Source organism: Hermetia illucens, chromosome 1 (assembly GCF_905115235.1).
Source record: "Hermetia illucens chromosome 1, iHerIll2.2.curated.20191125, whole genome shotgun sequence".
Taxonomy (NCBI): Eukaryota; Metazoa; Arthropoda; class Insecta; order Diptera; family Stratiomyidae; genus Hermetia; species Hermetia illucens.
In genome coordinates, this window is record NC_051849.1 from 15,653,761 (window position 1) to 15,659,866 (window position 6,106).

A 6,106-nucleotide genomic window follows, 5' to 3' on the forward strand; every position below is an offset into this window, starting at 1 on the left:
AAAGCCAGGGTAAAATTGTACACGACCATGAGAGAATTCGGTGTCCCGACGAAATTGATAAGACTGAATAGGCTGACCAATGTGCGAGACCCGATAAAAGCAGCAGGATCATTACCGAGATCATTCAACATCATCCGTCCTTTCTAACTTGACCTTGGAAAAAGTGATCGAGCAGGCAGTACGAGGTCTTGGGCTGTACATCATTGAAGGCAAGACAGAATAAATGGTGGTCAGCACCAAAAACCAACCAACCAGCAACATCAACCGCACTGGTCAAACGGGAAGAATAAGGATAGGAGACTACAAATTTGAGACCGTTGATAATTTGTCCTATCTACGATCGAAAATCACAACCGGTAACAGCTACGATGATGAAATCCGCGCACGGTTGTTGTCAGCCAACAGAGCCTATTTCAGCTTACAAAAACTGTTCCGCTCGAAACGTCTCACCTAGGGCCAAAGCTCTTTCTGTACAAGACATTGATCTTGCCAGTCCTCATGTATTCCTCGGAGACTTGGGTTCTTAGCAAGAAAAATTTTTGAGGATGGACGATTCCGTAGCCTACATAATGACCAAATCTATGAGTGATACCATAACCGTCAGGTTGTGGATAAAATTCGGCTCAATAGGTTGCGGATCATTTAATCCATATGGATGAGGATGATCCAGCCCGAAAAGTCTATAAGGGCAATATCTATGATTGAAAAAGAAGACGAGGCAGACCCTGCCTGAGATGGAACAATATCGTAGGCCAGGACGCCAGACAGATTTTAGGGATATCGAATTGGTGGACCTCGGTGAAAAACCGGGATGTCTGGAATTCCTTATTAAGGCAGGCCTAGACCGGATACGGCTTGTGCCGTTGATGATAATGATGATGATGACTGGCAGTGCCCGCAGACGGGTGAGAAATAAAGTGCAAAAGGTTTACCGAAGCTATGCCATCCCCAGTGAAACACCCGTAGTTGAAATTCTGGGACACACTAAAACAGAGACTTTTTGTCATATGCAGTCCGTTACGACGGTATGGCGAAAGTCACCCCAGATGGGTCCAGAATGCAACTTACGCGAGTTACCAGCGTAGCTTTTTGAAATCACTCAACGAATCCCAACAGAACGTCCAGACAGTAGTAGTCTTCGATGACGGGAGCGGAAGAATATTGGGGTGGACCTTGGGCGCTACACGCCCAGCATGAAGATCGTCGCCGAAGGAAGAATATCAACGTCACCTCGAGAGGTCTACAGGCAGTCAAGTTCCAGGTCAACTAGGACAAATGCCAAATCGACCAGTCTAAAGTCATATTCGCTGGCAACCATATCAGCAAGAACGACTTCCGTCTACCAGAGCCTAAAATTCAGGCAATCACGGATTTCCTGAACCCCACACAGACTCCACGCAGCTAAGACGTTTTCACGGCGTGATTAATTATTATCGCCGCTGCGTCTCGCACCCCGCTGAGCTCCAGGTTCCGCTAACTGAGCTACTCAAGGGCTGTACAAACAAGAAGTCCAATATCACTTAGACAATCGAGACTGACTCTTCGTTTAAGCGTTGCAAGCAGGGTATCGCTTCTGCTGCGACTTCAGTCTTCCTATCATCCAGCCAAATGATAGATTTGCGCACCAGTGATTCCAAGATGGCTATCGTGCGGCCTTGGACTAACAGCGAGCAGACGGCACATGTGCTCCATTAGCGTATTTAGTGGTTTCAACCAACGGAATGTTGGAATGGATGCATTGCACTCTCGAGGGCGCCTTAAAATGCAAGCCCGAGATTCCATGGTTCCGAACGTTTCCAGTAGTCCTCATTGGGCTACGCACCACTTTCAAAGCGGATTTGTAAGCTCTTTTGGCTGAAAAGGCTTTCGGCTCATTGCTCGCATTCCTGGCGAATTCATCGCTCCTCAGAATAAATCAGCCACCAACCTCAAGGACTAAGTTACCGACCTGCGCAGCCTTTTTAGAGCTATTTGTCCAGTGCCAGCGCTGGGCATCGAGACCATCATCTTTTCGTCTTTAAAGATTTGGCCACCTGCGAATATGTTTTCGGCTGCATCGACGTCATCAAGAAGCCGCTAGAGTAGTGTAGAGTAGAGTAACGGTTTGACGCCCGTACATTCCTCGTAGATTCTATGGACCACCTGAAAACTGCCTATCTCGAGTGGACAGACGCGCGATTCTCGCAGGTTTACTACCTCAGCCGCCGCAGACCCAGTCACCTCAGCAGCCGCAACCTCTTCCTATTAATATCCAGTCTTCGGATCTGCAGTTGGCTTCATTCATCATCATCAACGGCGCAACAACCGGTACCCGGTCTAGGCCTGCCTTGATAAGGAACTCCAGACATCCCGGCTTTGCGCCGAGGTCCACCAATTCGATATCCCTAAAAGCTGTCTGGCGTCCTGACCTATGTCATCGCTCCATCTTAGGCAGGTTCTGCCTCGTCTTCTTTTTCTACCATAGATATTCCCCCTTATAGACTTTCCGGGCTGGATCATCCTCATCCATACGGATTAAGTGAGTCTCCCACCGTAACCTATTGAGCCAGATTTTATCCACAACCTGACGGTCATGGTATCGCCCATAGATTTCGTCGTTATGTAGGCTACGGAATCGTCCATCCTCATGTAGGGGGCCAAAAATTCTTCGGAGGATTCTTCTCTCGAACGCGACCAAGAGTTCGCAATTCTTCTTGCTAAGAACCCAGGTCTCAGAGGAATACATGAGGACTGGCAAGATCATTGTCTTGTACAGTAAGAGCTTTGACCGTATGGTGAGACAACTGCTTGTAGCAATTCCGCTTACTTCTTAAGGCTAGTTCGAAGATTGCGGTATTCTTTCTCCGACTGCCGATGTTCTGGCTTTCCTCTTGTTCTTTGGTAAAGCCTCCTCGCTCTTAGACAGGATGCGCGCGATTTCTTGGTTCCATCAATAGTTTGATTTCCTACTGTGGTCGAACTTCCGACGCGGCATTGTAGAGTCGCATACCTCAGTACACGCTGACATAGCTGGCTCAGCTTTTCCAGCGCTGTCCCCTTCGGGTCATGACCTCCTAAAACCGCCAGGAAAGTTTCCTCCACGAAAGCTCCAGTGGACCACCAAGCTATCCTGGTATTCGTCACTGGACTTCCCTAGTCTAAGGCCCACGCGTTGAAATTACCGACAATAATTTTGAGGCTATAGTCTCTACCGTCTACCACCAAGCCGCCTAGCATCTCCTCATATTGCGATAATGTTTCACTAGGACGGGCATAATAGCTGCAGATATGGACGCCGATGACTTTTCCCTTACAAAACCGGCTCCTGGGAATGCCATTGTTTCTTGAATGGCTTGTCGTCCGCATACCCATATCACCTTGTTTCCAGATGAGTCTGTCACCCACGTACCACTACCGTAATTTCGGTAAGGTTCACATATTATCCACTCCTTTTCTCCCTTCGCACAACATGGATCGCGGGCCACCAGTGCAGCCTTTGATAAGATGGCCCTGATCTCCACACTTCCTGCAACTTCTCGACATATCGTGCTTATTATTACGGAAACTATTACGCCTAGATCGTCTGCCAATGCTTGTGTGAAGACCTTTGTGTCCTCCAGAAGCCATTGCAAAGTATCTATAACTATGAGTCATAACATAGGAGAGAGAACTCCCCTCTGTGGGCAACCCGTAAGACATCGTGCCTCAATAGACTTCTGTTCGACCAATATGTGGATCCTTCTCCTACTCTAGCATATGCTGCATTACAAATCGCCGCGAACGAGGCATAATTGAAAGCGTCTTCGATGTCCATGAATGCGCCTAAGGCGTATTCTTTATCGGACATTGCTTTCTCAATTTTTGCCTTTACCTCATGGAATGCTATCTCCGTGGATTTGCCTTTCTGGTAGGCCTTTGCCTACAGTGAAGTGGCCACCTAGGGATATATGTATCCCTTATGAACCTATCTACTAGTCTTTCCAGTCCTTTTAGCAGAAAAGAAGTTAGACTGATCGATTGGAAGTTTTTTCCGTCTGTGTAGCGGAGTTTCCCTAGTTTGGGAATAAATATTACCTTCACATCACCCCAGCTGGTTGGAATATAAGCGTGTGCTGAGCAAACACGGTATATATTCCGAACACGTAGACCCAGGGCATTCATTCCCTCTATTACTATAATAGAACAGGAATAATGCCATCGGGACCCCTAGATTTGTATCTATGGAACGAGTTAAATGCCCATTTCACCCGTTCCAATGAAACTACTTTGCATGCCAGAATCCAATCTTCCGGTTGAGGGCTGTATATATCTGTTGGCCCCGAGATGAGATTTTGGATGCTGCCTAAGAAATGCACTTCAAGCAAATGGTTTGTCGTTTCTTCATTGCTTTCTGTGTGCTTCCCTCTCTGTAAACATAGATAAACTAACTGCTAGCTAAGTTTTTTGATAAGGATCCGCTTTAGCTTCGAGGTTGGTTCAAGAAGATTGATCTCTTCGCAAAAGCGTCTCCATAATGATCATTTGGCTGACCTTATCCTGTTCTTTAGAACTTTTTGACCCTCTTTGTAACAAATCCAGCCAGCGGCTGAATCAGACTTTAGAACTCGGTTGAGAAGCACCTTTGTCGTTGTCCTCTGTTTCGCCAAATCCGAGTTCCACCGTAGTGGGTGGAAATGGCTCCATGCCAATTACGAAATCAATGCGCCTGTGATCTGAGGGTGTGGTATACTTCGATACTCTGCACTCTCCGAGAAAAACCGCAATGTCAGGGGAAGTCACGGTGATGTCGATAACCTCTCGCCTGACCTCGTTGAAGGAAGTGGGTTCATTACCCAAATTGAGGATCTACAATTCGGTTCCTACCAGATACTCTAGTAGCCCTTTAATTTTGGCATATTGGTTAGCTCTGATGAATGTTCCACTGAGAATTACGTCTATGTTATAAGGAAAATAAGCAGAGTACCATAGAAACTTCTTATCTGTCTGTTGGCGTTTTATGGTCAATTTGATCGTTGTGACGTCCATTGGCATACAACAAGTTTAAGCCCCTAATTTCCCATTCAAAAACCCATGGTATGAGGTACAATGCAATGACATATTATATCATTTTGAGGTACCACCGGTTAGTTGTCAAAGCCACAACGACAATTTGCTCATATTGTGCGCGCATCATATATTTTCAGGCAATGGAAAGCTTTAAAAACTGGCAAAAACAAATCAGGATACCAGAACCTGGGCTCCTCGGGTAAAAGGTTTTGTGTTATTTTTTGAGAATTGTGGGTTTCTAAGTCCGTATCAACTTAATGCTGGACTGAACCAAATGGGAAACAACTTACTCCCTCTTTTTTTGGTTCCTGGACCCCTCGTTTAGGATTTAGCACCCAAATTTTAAAAAAATTTCAGGTGATGGTGGCTTTACGGTTTCTTACCAGGGCCAGCAGATAAATCGTCAGACACTGCCTCACCTCTGCCCTGTGAGAAGCGTGACCGAAGCGGCTCTCAGATGTTAAGTGCTCCTTTATATTATTTGCAGAACACAACATGACTACGAATTATATTGAGCGCCAGTCCGCCTTATTGACCAGAGCTTGGCCAGAGGGAGTAAGTTGCTTCCCATTTGGTCCGGTCCGGACTGTGATTTTTTTTCAGATTTTTCGGTTGGATAGGTTCTGAGAACGAGACCTCCTTCACTTTCAGGGCATACATTTTGAGCCCTCACTCCCCTATGTTTCACCCAATATCAGAAATTAGATCAGTTTTGAAACAACTAATCGAACCCTTTCATTCAAAAATCAAAAAAAAAAATTACACTCTCCTTACCCATGTATGGGGACCCCCTCAAACTCAACAGGAAATGGCGTCACTGGCTATATGTAAAGGGCATTTTCTCAACAAATTTCGTGGCATTCGGTTCAGCGTGAAAAGTGTGTCCTCTAAATTGCATCCGGAAATTTGCAACTCATCAAATGAACCAATTTCAAATCAGAACCGAACAGGCCTTCTCGCTTGCATCGGAATCCAACTGGTGCCGACCATCCCATCGACACCGTTCCAACTGTCATCATGACAGCCGTGAACTAATCAAACAGCGCAGACCCCTCGTCTCCTGCCCTTTCCAATAAGTTTC